Source organism: Cyanistes caeruleus, chromosome 3, assembly GCF_971803275.1.
Source record: "Cyanistes caeruleus chromosome 3, bCyaCae1.hap1.1, whole genome shotgun sequence".
NCBI lineage: Eukaryota > Metazoa > Chordata > Aves > Passeriformes > Paridae > Cyanistes > Cyanistes caeruleus.
The window spans coordinates 86,602,659-86,617,832 of record NC_141703.1 but is presented as its reverse complement, the minus strand read 5'-3'; the positions used below and the strand labels follow the sequence as shown (position 1 = coordinate 86,617,832).

General features: G+C 40.4%; 1 protein-coding gene across 9 annotated transcripts in view; it reads right to left on the bottom strand.

Moving 5' to 3' along the window:
* TSPAN9 (tetraspanin 9) overlaps nt 1-15,174 on the bottom strand; it is a 168,742-nt gene that overhangs the window by 146,458 nt on the left and 7,110 nt on the right. For all 9 annotated transcript variants that reach the window (XM_086882530.1, XM_086882533.1, XM_086882531.1 and 6 more), the window contains one exon: nt 12,365-12,408. The gene's annotated coding sequence lies outside the window, so the exon portion shown is untranslated. The remainder of the gene's footprint in view (nt 1-12,364; nt 12,409-15,174) is intronic.

Here is a 15,174-nt window from a genome sequence, read left to right as displayed (position 1 = left end):
ACTACTGGCACATGGTCTGCTTGTCAGCAACCAGACAGAGCTGTTTTCCAGAGGATCAGCATGAACTGGAGCATGCACCAGGTATTCCTGGAACACATTCCTGTGCATATGCACATGCTGTGGATGAATGGGACCAGTCAACACAAGTTAGCCAGTGACAAATAATGCCTGGCCAACTGGATTTGTGGACAATGGCAGAGCAGTGGACGTGATTTACCTCAGCAAGCCTTTTAACAGTCTGCATTGATGGGCAACTAGACAGGTTAAAATCTGTTTGGAAGACTGGGCTCGAAGAACTGTGGTTGAAGTCTCATAACCTATGCTGGGGACTTGCAATAAGGAGAGTATTGCATGGATCTGTCTGGAGGCTTTTCCTGTTTAAAACCTTTATCAGTGACCTGGAGAAGGTGACACAGTCCCTCTCATCAGGCTTGAACATGACAGTAAACTAGGGGATGCAGACAATAAGCTCCAGGGCAGAGCTATCATTTTGAGGAACCCAGACAGGCCAGAGAAAGGCTTTGTGGGTACCAGTGGGAACTGAGCTAAATGGGACTCAGAACTGCAATGAGGGCTAAAAGCTTACTGTACTGTATCCACAAGACAATACACAGTAGATAATAGAAGTGATTGTTTCCCTTTACTCAACACTGTACTAAATCCAGTTCTGAGCCTCCAGTAAAAGAAAGTGTTGATCAAGGCTGTGGAACTATTGGAGTGAGGCCAGAGGAGGCACATGAAGATGATCAGAGGGCTGGAGCAGCTCTCTGATGAAGACATGCTGAAAGCTGGGGCTGCTCTGTCTGGAGAAGGCTCCAGGGAGACCTTACAGCATGTTCCAATACCTGAAGGGGGCCTGAAAGCTGGAGAGCAACATTTTACAAGGGTGTACACCGAAAGGACAAAGAGGGAATGTTTTAAACTGATGGAGAACCTACTTACATTAGATATAAGAAGTTTTTTACAATGAGGGTGATAAAACACTGGCACAGGTTGCCCAGAGAAGTAATAAATGCCCCATCCCTGGAAACACTCAAGCCAGGTTGAATGGGGTTCTGAGCAACCTGGTCTTGTTGAAGATGTTCCTGCTTACTGCAGGGGGCTGGATTAGATGGCCTTTAAAAGGTCCCTTCCAACCCAAACTTTCTCAGGGAATTAGACCTCTGGGCCTGTGAGGAAAGGCTAACAGAAACGGACTTGCTTCATTTATGAAGGCTTTGGAGGAGCACAATAGCAGACTTCCAGTTCCCAAGAGAGGGTTACCAAGAACACGAGCCAGGATTTTTATGAAAGTGTGTGGTAGGAGAACAAGAGACAACTGAAGTTGCCATAGAACATTAAAAAAAGCACTGCTTTGAAGTACTGGAACAGGTATCTGAGAGACTGTGGAATCTACATCCATGCAGATTTTCAAGAACTATCTGGACAACATCCAAGCAACCTAGTCTGAAGTCAGCACTGATCTTGCTTTGAGTAGGAGCTGGGCTAGATGGATGCTGGAGGTCCTCTCCAATCTGAATGAGACTGCAAGTGGCATCACCTTACAAACCTAAGAACATGGGAGTCTGAGGCATCATAGATTCAATGCCCTTTCTGACACTAACATCACAAACTCCAATATTCATTTATTTATTTATTGTTGGGTGCTCACTTCTCTAAAGCTACTGAATTTATAAATGCAGTTTCATAAAATGGTATTTAAAATTACTTTTAACATTTGACATATACCTATTCCAGGGCTTCCTGCACCATACAATGCACAAGGAGTGCTGGCATATGTTTGCAGAATTGAGGAATGTTTGAGCTGCTCCACCCACAGCTTATCTGCTTAGTTAGCAGCATTTATTTCAAGAAAATTTAAAACAGTGTCCTCACTCCCTCCATATGCCTCTCTCAGTACAAACATACTGATATGGGTACCAAGATGCACAAGGTCATTTAGACACAGGCTTTTAATCAGGCTGGAAGCAAGCCCTTGGAAAGTTTCCATGACACACATGGTGACCCCTGGCCTGTGTATCACATCTCTAGTGCCATTGTCCTTACCATGTCTGCTCCATAAGAACCACCACTGGCATGAAGGCTGCCAGTTGTAGCGTCAAGTATCTGATCACGGGGTAGTCAGTGATGGGGCCTTATTACTTATTGCCATTAATCTGGACTAAAGATTCATGTCAATCATGAGTAAACTTGCTGACACAAACTCTGAGAGCAGCAATAATCCAGCAGGGCCAAACCAAATCACTGCCTGGAATGCAGAGCCTGATGTAATACTTGGCTTCAAGTTGCTCCCATGACTCTCAGTTACACATACACATACAGTCACCCACATTACACAGCTACTTTTGTTCAGCAGTTTTGTGAAATCTGTCAAAAAATTCAATGCTGTTCACACCAGTATCAGCAGAAGGCATTACATCACAGTAAGCACACTGGATCTTTGGAGCCCAGTTAGATCTCTAGGAAGACAAAGACGAATATAGTTTTAAAACATAGAATGATGTTTATAAATATTTGATGGGAATGTCAAGGTCTCTAAAGCTGACCAGAGCTCATCAAGTACAGAAGTTTCAAAATCACTTTGGTCAGCCACATACTTTTATGGCAGTGCTGCTGCTCTACGCACATTCTCAGCATGGTAATACAATTCTGCTGCATGGGCATGCTCAGATACCACAACTAGAACATGTGCCATCCTTTGGGAATCTCTGAGTTAATACAGCATCTAGTCTGGCATCCATCCACTTTCACAAAAAAACTCATCTAACCCAATTTTCCATCATCTTTGTTAACTGTCCCACAGCTGTGGGCAGAAAAATTCCCCAGGGGCCTGCAGCCTGTTTATTTTCTCTCTCTTTCCCGACACTACCATAAAAAACACTATGATTTCACAACAGAAGGCACTGAAACAGGAGGAAAATGTCTCCATTTTTGCTGACTAATAAGCATGCCCCCGATCAGATGTGACCACCTTCCCATGTCATGGTGACGCAATCAAGAGCTGTGCTCCTACAGTGCCAGAAGTTCACTGGTGCCCAGATTTCCTGTTCGTGGGTGCCGTGGTCAGATCAGAGCAGACGCACCACAACACACAGTCTGAGGGTGCTGCACTGAAGAACTTACATCATGTGCAGCCTTGAAATGCCGAGTGCTGTCCTCAAACAGGACAAGAACCTCACAGCAGTCGGTAAAAAGAAAACTCGTTCATATTTGGAAATCCCTAATTGACCTAAGAGGTTGATAATAGACTTAAGAGCTGAAACCAAGTTTTAATATCCCCCATCAATTAGGAATTCTTGTGTATTATATTTGGTATTCACTACTTAACTATAACCCCAAGCTGTTTAAAATGTACTAAACTCACAGCCCCCACCACCAACCCTAAGGATGACTTCTAAAATCTATGATAAGGATATGATATATGAAACTAATCACGCAATTTTCTTGGCTTTTCCATCTTTGCGTTTCACTGAACCTCCCCTTCTTTTAAGAATCTTGGGAGAGTAGTAAATTAAAAGATAGGATGGCATACATACTAATATTATATATTTTCAGTTTTAAGTATTTCATATATTTGTCCCAGTTAGGTATCCATGGAATTATGCTAATGTAAATAGAAGATCCTAAGGCAAATTAGCAGATGTTATTTTGCAACAAGGGTACACAAACAGATCTGCAGCCTCATTTATACTGAGTGCAGAGAACAAAAAGTGGACAAAGTCACTACAGTATTCTAACTTAGAAGAATGTTGAAGATTAGTCTTTTTCTCTCTCTTTACACACCCTCCCTTAAAAGAAAAAAATTCCATGTCCAAACTACATTCTGCTACATCTTCTCATTCATCAAAGGTTCATCAGCCTCATTTAATGTATTTCAAGTTGGGTAGCTCAGGACACTTTAACAAACAGGAATTTGTCTGAGCTTGGCTGGATTCCTTCAACTGCACCCTCATCCACCAGTTGTGGATGACTGGTACTAGCCAACTGTACAGCACTGTTCCTGAACAAGTAACAATTGTTAAAATAAAAAAATTAGAGTTTAGGCTATGTATTGTTCTGGGCTACTATCAAAGGAAGCACTCGCATGAAAATACAAAAGCAGGAAACAGTAAAAAAGTACATTCCGTGGCACCAGCTCTTTGCCAGCTTCAGTGTGTACTGTATCACACCAACAGATAAAAGGTGCACTGTGAGCAGCTTTAAAGCAAAAACAAATGACAAAAAAACCAAAACAAAACCCAAACCAGCCACCCCCCCTAAAAAAATAAAAAAACAAAAAAAACAAAAATGAAAGACTGAAGACTAAAGCACTAAACAGTTGTGACAAGAAAAAAATCTTAACAAAGGTCAGTGTTGTCCCCCAGACAAGATTTTTATTTCAGCTGTCAGCTTTGAAAGCCAGATATATACAAATGTCAGTAAATGCAAAAGGTAAAAATTAGTACTTTTATAGAGACATACTCACTGGCTTTCCAGACAGTCTTTTTTTTTCTTTAATTGTGCACCAATGTTATAATAATAAATCACAAGGAAGAATACCAGTTTTAATAACATGCTGATTTACTTTTAAAAATGGCAAATTATTAATTTTCAGTTCACTCCTGGAGTCTTCCTCCTATCTTGCATGTCTCTGGAATGACCCAAAGAACACCAAGATGTGGCTGGACAAAAAGCACACTTGACACTTCTGTGTGAGGCTCCCAGAGAAAAGTCAGCTCTTGGCAAATCTTTACTTTCCAGTAGGGGTACAGAACTTAAAATCACAAGCCACAAGAGAAAAATAAACAGGTTTAAAGATGCATATTTCAAGCAACACTATTCACAAAGCTGTAAGTTGAAATTGCATAGCAACCATTAAAAATTTTAACGTCAAAACAGTTGAGAGGAAAGCTAATGTCTTTACAAACAGTTTGATGGGTGAAGGTACGGGGTGTTAAGTTTTTGAAATGGGTTTTAGTGTCTCTACTGACTTAGGGCAGCAGAGCCCAGAGAGCACAGCTCCTGAAATAAAAAAGAGTCTGCACAAGCCTGAACTTCTGGGGGAGAACAGTAGGTTCAAGGGGGGAATATGTGCTAGACCATTCAGGAAGGCTGCACCTTCCCAGTGCCTCAGCAGTGGGGAAAAGAAGAGGGCAACATGCGGGCGGCAGCTTGGGATCAGAGGCTGCACCCTCCAAAACCTCGAGAGAAAACCCCGCAGGTGTGTGCCCCAGTGGGCTCTCCCTTTATTCAGATAAAGCTGAAGGACTCCCCTGCTCCTTTTTGGACATAAACCATTTGTGGGTTTTCCTGACACAGTGAACAAAACATACACATCACAGCACACAGCCTTCATTGACTTCTTCCTGACTGTTTCTATATTCTTTTTGATGTGCACAAAGCACGTAAGAAACAAGCAGGCAATGCTGTCAAAGAAGCATACGACACTTAAACATAAATTAGATCCATAAACACTATTTAGGCTAAAACTAAATCCCCTGAGACAAGATAAACGAATTGTAGACATTAGATTTTTTAAATATGCTTTTAAAAAGGAAAACACATTTTAAAATCAAACCATGACATCTAAAACTACCTTGTTTTCTGTTTTCACCTTAAATTGCATGAACACTTTTAAAAGATTACAGAAATTATTTTGCCAAAAAGATACTCATTATGATATGAATTCTGCTGAGTAATTGGCATTAATGTACCTATTTTCAGCAGTTTTATGTGACAAATCCATCACCTTTCAGCTTGTTTAGGCTGAGAACAATCCAAAATAACTACATTGTTAACACTCTGTTGACACGTTCATTTCAGATACACAGAGCCCTTTGCAAAGTGTAATTGTGCTTTAAGCTTACTTTCTTCCCAAATTCAAACTAATTTTTCTAATAATTTTTCTGTAAGGAAGAGTCTCTGCTTTTGCAACTGCTCCACATAAATCTGTGTTATCTGTCCTGCTCAGAGTCACAGGCACTGAATTCCATTTCTGTTCTTAGTCATGCATGGCTCACTCTCCATGCCTACAGCATCTCCTGTCACTCTCAGCACTGCTAGCAATGTACAGTCAAGCCTGACCTAATGTGCTCCCCTGGAACTGAAGGCAAAAATAAACACACAAAGATGGGCCAAATGCTAGCAAACCCTGGGTTCAAATTTTACCCATCTTGCATAGCATCAAATAGGCCACTTCAAAATGTTTGCAGCTTCACTTCCTCCCAGTCCATGTGACAGGCTCTTGTCGGTTTGTGTGTCTTTCAATTTCCATCTGACTTTATCACCTGTCTTTGTTATTGAATACCTTATCAAGGCCCAAACAGGTTTTACCAACTCTCAATTCAATCAAATAATTGAATCAGGTAAGGTTCTGGGATTTGCTTGACACAGACCATTTAGAAAAATAAGTTACTTCAGGAGATCTGTGCATGAGCCTCTGAAATCCACTACTGAGGGCAAACTGAGGAAAAAGGCTTTCCATCTCTCACATCTTGTGCTCTGCATAGCAATAGTGCATTTATGCCATAGTTTCCCCATTAATGATGCTGCTTTCTGTTAGCTGTCCTCAGATGTTGCACATCAAATCCTAGCTAGCCAACTATTTGTTTCCTAACTCCCCCCTTTTTCCTTCTTAAACATTGCTGGAGAGAGGATTTCAAAAGAGGAAACATCCTACGATACTAGGTCAATTAATCTCCATGTCAGCCTGAGGGCAATACAGAGGCAGGCAGAGAAAGAACTGGCAGGATGGTGAAGATAAAGCAGCTGAGTAGCACAGTTCAGTCAGGAACAGCACAGGGCTGAGCACGAGCTGACAGCCTCACAGTACTGCCAAGGCAGGAACACAAAGCAGGAGGGTGATTAATTAGCTTGACAAAAGGGGAAAAAAAAAAAAAACAAACCAGGATTAACAGCTACTGTTGATACATGGATTCCCAACTCTTTTTTCAGAAACACTGAACTTGGCTTGGAAAATGGGCTTGGAAAAAACCTTGGCAATGACTTCTACAATCGATAATGATACACTGCAAAAGAAGTATCAAGTGTATCAGGAATGCACTTGTGTGCCTACGCTAGGGGGAAACCTACATGACTGAGGGGCACTCAGCTGCTGGAAAATCCGCAGCAGCTGAACCAAAGTGCCAAGAAACACATTAGTAGGAAGAAATTTTATGTTGGCTTTGCAGAGGGCTGGCTGGAAAGTGTAATGTTTTTTCCTCACTGGCATCTCTAACCTCCGTGATACTACAAATGCTTCTGCTGAGTGACAGCAGTATCCCTTTGTAAATGATGGGGCAGATTCCAAGCTACTAGCAAGGAAAGTAATGCAGCTCCCGAAATTCCCACCTATGAAGCTACAGATTTCTCTCCTACACTGAAAGAAACTGTTCAGGGATTACAAGAGCAATAATTTTATGCAAAAGAGGAAAAAAGCAAGAAAGAATCCACTGACAATCAAAGCTTTGCTACTCTGGTAAGATCGGTTCCTTGGTTCCTTAACACAAATACACCCAACCATTCACAGCCTCTCTGAAGCCCAGCTGCATATGTACGATATACACCAAGCAGAAATTAATAGTTGGGTCAGCAATTTAAATACAGCAGCCAATAAATCAGAAATCAAAGTGGATTTGAATTGAGTATACAGAGACTCTGCAGAAAATGCTTATGGTCTGATAACAGTAAAAACAAAAACTATTACTTTAAGAAATTTAGTTTATTTCACAGCTGTCCAATAGGCTACCACAGGAATATGTACATATCACTGTTTAAAATGAGGCTTTTTTATTCCATCACAGGGAAGCAGACAACACGTTGCACACAACGAAACGGGTACCACGAACCGGCTCAGCCCAGAGAGATGGACCCTGCAGTTTCTTTCAGGTGCTGCCATGCCCAAGAACTGCTCTGTGGAAGGCAGCTGTGGATCACAGCTCTGTGGGAGCCTGGTGACAGGCAATAGGGACAATAAGCTAAGTAAGAGCAAAATATTGTGTTCCAACACATTCCTCCATGCCTTCTCTCACAGGACAAACAAGAGACAGCCTCACCCTATCATTCACAAGGAGATTTGGTTATATGTGTGACTAAATACCCAAGTGAAAATCTTTCTCCATATTCAAAAACTTAAATAAAAATCCACCCATGGGAGAATGCCACAAATCTGATATTACAAGGGAGCAGAAGTAATAATAAAACATGTTAATTAATGATGGGGACAAATATTCCAGGTTCAAGCAACCTGAGAAGAACCAGCGATTAACTCAATAGCATCTCTGGGACAAATGATTCTCCTTTCCCCATAACTAATTTATCTTTTGCCAGTGGGGTGCTCTCATACATGGAGATTTAACTTTATGGCATATTAAAGTTTAGCTGTATCATATTACTTAGTAACTTACAGGACAGGATCATTTACAATTTTTCCTCAAGGCCTCAAAATCCAGCTTAAAACAGAGACTCTGAAACTGGAATTACCCTGACCTGGCCAAATGCCAGTCCCAAGACCACTGCCCACAGCAACTTTCTTTTCCTCAGGCTACCTTAGCAGAACTTCTAATAATGTTCCTGAAGATGTAGTCTAGCATTATCCATTTAATTAGGCAAGCTCTTCTTATGGCAAAGAACAGAGACTGATGCCATGTAGTCATTCAAATCAGCCATGAACATGTTGGCCCAGCTGTGGAAAATCTGAGCACGTTTCAAACAATTTACAAATACGGGGTCATCAAGTTATTTCTATGACTGTCAAACAGCCAGTGTAAGTTAACAAAACCTCTTCTCATATTTCTCTTTCTCACCCTGCTTGCCTGATCTCATTTTGGATTAAATTGTACTAAATTGTACAGCCTGTATTTGTTCAGTAGGTCCCAGGTCCTCCCCTCTGTGCCTCACTCTGCTGGGCACAGTATGAAGAACTTGAGAGCAATGACCCTGCTCACAAACCAAAATAAACCACACAAATGAAGAACAGACCTGCCCCAATGAGGTACCCAGGATCACCGTAGGAGACCTCACAGTCTACCAAATGGGTAAGGCACAGTGACAACTTGTTCCCATACAACAGCACCTAAAGCATTTAAAACCCATTAATCAACACATCCTATATGTTAAAATGTCCATCTTATCTAGAATGGCTGCCAGCCAAAAACAAACCATCACAAAGCATCTCACATGCCATTTTTGATTTCATTACACAACAGTGATTTCCAGACATTTAAAAATCCCCACAGCATGTGCTGGTTTTAAGATATAGCTGAAGATTGTCTTCACTATTCAGTCTGGGTCTGAGCTCTCTACTGAGAAGTTTGCTACAATAGCTTTTGTAATACACTGTATTTAATTTTGAGTGATGAGTAGCAGCATTTCACTCAACTTCAATACCACACATCAACAAAGCATTCAATCCCTTTATTTTAACAAGAATTTGTTGTTCAGATTCTAGAAATTCAAGTCTGGCAAGCATTTTAATACACATGAATACGTTTCATAGAAAGCAAAAAGCATGTTTCCCATTCTGCTCAGCATGTTCAGGTCCTATCTTTGCAGAAATGGACCACTTTGAAGGGAAAATCCTTAAATTAATACAAAATATCTGAAATCCAGTAGCTAACGCTGATAAGCAAGGTAAAGAAGGTGGGGTAATTTCTAAACCTCCATTTGAGATGGTAGACTAATTTTTCAATTTGCTGTGAAACAGGTTTCAGAAATATAATGGAAAAGGGGAAAATTGGGTATTACCATGCATGCAAGAAAAATGTTCAAAATATCCTATTTATCTTCCCTCTCTAAGGGATGTGAATTCTTTTGTACTCCTTGATGATGTGAATCACAGATCAGCATTCTGGGAATCAAGCCTATTCCCATTTACCAGTGTAATATGATCATTTAGCATAATTAACACATGATATTTTGTTACTGCCATGGACTTGGACCAGATCTGAAATGTAAATATTTGCCAAACTGCACATCCTAGTGCCCAGTGCTACACAATGGTGTAACTTAAGACACTCACTTGATTTGTTTTCTCTTCTGGGGACAGAGTCAACACTGCTGTGGGAATTCTCACTTTCATAACATGAGGCAGCTTAAACATTATAGATGATGTTACATTAATTTCTGCAGTATCAAATTTTCAAGGTGTGGAAACAAGATGAAAGAGCTCACAATACAGCAATCATTTCAAGTGGCACAAGAATGAACAGAAAGAAAACTCCTGGAACAAATAACAACCATTTCAGTCTTCCCCAGCTATCTTTTCCCTAGTGTACTCCATCACCCAGCTCTCCCAGGACACAGTAATCAACAAACCACCATTCTGTGTGATTCAGAGTGTGGCACACATGCAAAAGGTAATCAGAAAAATCACTGCAAGATGTAAATACACAGCAGCCTTGCAGAGATACATTTTATGACCAAGCCAATATTCTTTATAACAATCTTAAATTCTACAGCATGAAATTTCATAGGTTCTTTATCTTACAAACTGTAACTTTGTGTCTCATTTACTACAAATACAGATGTTATCTGTGTCAATGCCTAACACCCCCCCACCTATCTTTTTATTCTTTGTCTTGCAACAGAAATATCAGAAAGCTATTCACATCTGTGCTGGTTTGGGGTTTTGGGGTTAGTTTTCTTCACAGTGGCTGGTATGGGGCTGTGTTTTGGATTTGTGCTGAACAGAGGATTGATAATACAGAGATGGTTTTGGTGGTGGTGAGCAGGGTTTGCACAGAGCCAAGGCCTTTTCTGCTTCTTGTATAGCCACAGCAAGGAAATTGGAAGTATGTGGGAAACTGGGAAGAGACACAGCTAGAACAGCTGACCCCAACTGACCAAAAGGATATTTCATATCATATAACATCATGCTCAGTGTATTAAGTGAAGAAAGAAGGCGCAGAACAAGGACAGGAAGATTGGAGAGATGGCTTTTGTCTTCCCAAGTGACCATTACTTGTGTGATGGTCCCTGCTCCCCTGGAGATGGCTGAACACCTGCCTGCCCATGGGAAGCAGTGATTTAATTCCTTGCTTTGCTTGTGCTTGCAGCTTAACCCATGAGCTCTCCAGCTTTTACCCTTACAGTTCTCTCCCCAGCCCCATTGGTGGGGGAGTGTGCAAGCAGCTGTGTGGGGCTTGGCTGTTGCCTGGAGTTAAACCACAGCCATGTCGAATATCAAATGTACAGATTTTAAGCTAGTTGGATACCTCTATCACTGATTTTTCTCTTGGAAACACCTAAGTCCTACAAGTGAAATTTTCCACAGCAGTTAGACAACAGAACTATTGCCTTGACATTGAGAACCCTCTCAGGATATTTTCCAGTTCTCTTTTAAATAAACAGCATCCCTAAGTCAATGCATCTTTGTAGTATCCCCAAGACTGGGTCATTGAGCAGCATCACCTCTAATGATGATTTACACAAGAGTAAAGGAAAGCTCCAGCATTCCTTTTTCATAGCCTCACCTAACATGTTCTTAGCGTTTCCCAGTTGCAATGAGATTCTTCCCCTCACAGACCATAATCTCTCATCACTCACCCCAAAATGTACAACAGTAGATACTCTTCGCCTGCAGCTGTCATGACAAGTTTTACACAGCAGCACAGAAGTATGAAACAGTTCTTGGCAAGCCAAGTACAAGAGTGGACTATTAGCTCTCTGTTGCTCTCACTGCTTGGATTTATCAAACTGCACTCTTTGCAGTCTTTTGCAGAACACATGGCATTCAGCAGAAAGGTGGATCACCTTGTTTTCCCTAAAGGACCAGAAGTTGCTTCTTCTACTGTATCAGAAACTTAATGAAAGGTAAGCAGTGTCACATCTTCCAGTCACTCCTGGGCAAGGCTAAATCCATTAAGATCACAGGGAATGCAAAAATACAAATAAAATACAAATGGGCCTGCAGCTGTACTAAGACACCTAACCCCAGGGCAGCCCTGGGTTCCGCCAAGATGAGTCTACTTTTCTAAGCCTGTTTATAAAACTACTCTTGCACAAAAGGATAAAACTTAGATGGACTAATGAAAGTGCTCTCAGTAGGAACCTTATTTCATTCTTCCCTGCTTCCTTTCCCTACAAATGTCACAGGTAAGACAGTGAGAAAACAGAGGAAGATGAATATCTGCATATAATGAAGAGGATTATTATCCTCCGCTGTTCCACTTCCTTTGGTACTTATGGCAGCACTTGGAGACAATCCCAACAACAACCATGGTACTCTGGACTCTCTCAGCATTTGTGTTGAGAAAATAACAGATTACAAAAAGGTTTTGTAAGGGCTCAGTCTTGGACCAACTCATCTTCCCTTAATGTCAATACAAGCAGTATTAAAGATAAGGCTTAAAGATTTCAAGAATTTTTTCACAGACATCTTACTTACTGAGGTAACTGGATGTACACCAAGCAAAAAGTCACAGACCAAACCTGGAAAGAAGAAAAAAAATTAATTTTTTTTGTCTTTTGGACCCACTTCCCATCACAAATATAATTAGCTTAGGAGGACAAAAAGGGGAGATTTAGGGAGATTTTAAAAAAAACAAACAGGAAAAGATATATCAAATTCCACTTGCTTCTGAACAAAAGGAGTAAGTCTTAACACTGGTCACCAGGGCATAATATACTGATTTGATCTGGAATCAAGTTTAAATAACGGCAATAGGCAAAATACTAAAACAGACTTTAAGAAACTAAAGGGAAAACAAGGGTAAAAGCAAAAGCTGTGTGTCTATTAAATCAGAAATACTAGTTAGAGAAATCCAGTGCTTCTATCCCTTGGCATTTAGATCCCCCATTATCACTACAACTCCTGACGACCTGTTTACAGCAACCAAACTAGAAATTAAGCAAGACCCTTTCTGATGAACTCTCATCCAGTAGCCTTGCTTTCTGACTGGTGTCACCTTTGCTTCTAGTACAACAAAGAGTCCCTTTGCTTCAAGGACAACTGCTGAAGTCAAAGCCACACAAAACCACGCCACCGAAAGCAACCAACCTCCTCTAGTTCATACTGGAGCTTTCCAGCCTGTTACAGCACTACCCCAATCTTAGAAGGGTGCTACAGTTAGCAAAGTGAGACTAGGATTTCCTTCAACCACATGGAGCAAAGACATGGAACAGTGTCATCTGCACTGTTTAAAAGCCCAACAATGTGGGCAATGCAGCTGCAAACAAAAAAAAAAAGTAGTGCAGATTAATTATATTTTTTTTAACTGTGATTATTCATCAAACATGGTCAATGTAAATGTTGCCATTATTCTATTGTTGTTGATTTTTAAATTAATGTTTTCACTTTGCCTTCTTCACTGAATTAAGTAAGACAATGAAACATCGCTGTTGATTTCAGTCTGTTTACTTGCCTGCTTCAGCACATGGACACTTCAAGAGGTCATACACATCACTTCTATATACCTTTGTTAAAGTGAACTAATGCTGTATGAACTCATTACTGATATCAGTGTCCCTGGCAAGCACTTGCAGGCATCCACCCAACCTAACCTAGCTCCTCAGTGGCCCAGATGACAACACTTTCAGCCACTGAAGTACTCACATTGAAGTCTAGGTAGCTAAGCAATAACTAATAAATAATAAATAATAAAACATATATATATATATATTTAATCAAGAGTTAAATTAGCCAAGCTTCCCACAGTTCCACTGAATAGATGTTGGCTAGTTAATCAAACTGCTGTCACACACAACATGCTGTCAGCTACACTGATAGATGAACTTTCTTCACCATTGATGTAAGCTAGTTATGAACACAGCATGAACTGCAGCAAAGGCAGCAGCAGTCTGAGAGGAGCACTTCAAGTCATGCATTCCTGTAAAACAGGTAACAGTCCTAGCCATGTCAGAGGTACGCTGACTGGCTTGACAAAAGGCAGCTCTACACAGTAAAATTAAGAAAGGAAAATTAAATGCTTGCAAGAAAACTGTTAAAGAGGTCTTGTTGTTGGCCAAGGTAAACATTAATAATAAAATCAAAAAAACAAGACTCTTCTGACAGAGTAGAACTGGTGAGATGAAAATTCATGGGCAGATGCAACCGAAGAGCTCAGTTTCGCCCCCCACAGATTCACTACATGGCTTGGGTAAGTACAAAATTGTTGCAAAAACTATGACACAAGAAACAGCCACTCTGCAAATCCTTCAAAAACCTGAATCTTTCACTATGTTTCCTACAGGAGTAGGGAACTGTGCTCAGCAGCCAGACAACCTGTTCAATCTATAGTTCACCGCAGAAGATAGTAAGAAGACAGGTCTGCCTTCCAAAGCAGAAGTCCTGTAACATGAGGCCTAACAAAACCTTGAAGAAAATGCTGATCTTTTCTCTTCTAGAAAGCTCAGTGAGTGGTTGGCACTTATCTCCTAGCAACATTAGGTACATCACCACACCTCCACCTCCAAAATAAAGCATTATTCTCTTTCAGTTACTCAAACCATGGCCCAAAGGCAAGCAAAGTCTGTTTGCTTTTGTAAATAGGTGCTTTGGACCAATGTAGTCACCACAGCTAAGTACCTACTTTGGCTGTCCTAGACAGCTTCAAGTTTGCCATGGGGATATTTTGGACTGAAGTATGAGTGCATTTTATTAATAAAATTAAAAACTACAGCTCTAACCACTTGCAGATCTTTGAAACAGCAACTGGGCTGTCCAGTGATACAAGCAGAAATAGCCTGGTAGTGATTTTCTACTAAAGACTTAAGAAGAACATGAAGCAATGAACACCTTTGTATCTCAGTATCTCTTAAAAATAAAGGAGGGGGATGACTTAGCACCTTCAAAACAAACAAGTGCCTTAAGAAGATTTTGACAAATTACTTTCAAGCTTTAAAAACAGAAAAACTAAATAGTACTTGATAAAGCAGGGAGAAAGATAGAGACTCCTAAATGAAGCAACATTTCTCTTTAAAAACTCTTTTAAAAAATTCAGAAAAAAAACCCTAAATGACTGAGACCAATTTTGTTTCCTTTGTGTGGTTTAATGTAGAAACAGCAAGGAAGAAATGGACTAAAGATAACAAAACTGTTCTGTTCATACCACAGAATGAACTTTCTCACCTCATCAAAGAGGAACTGATGGAGAACAGAATAAGAAGGAAGAACCAAAGATAAAGACTAAATAGCTGTGAAAACCAAGTTATGATGAAACACAACTAGAGCTTTTTGTTTTCATAAAAAAAAACAAG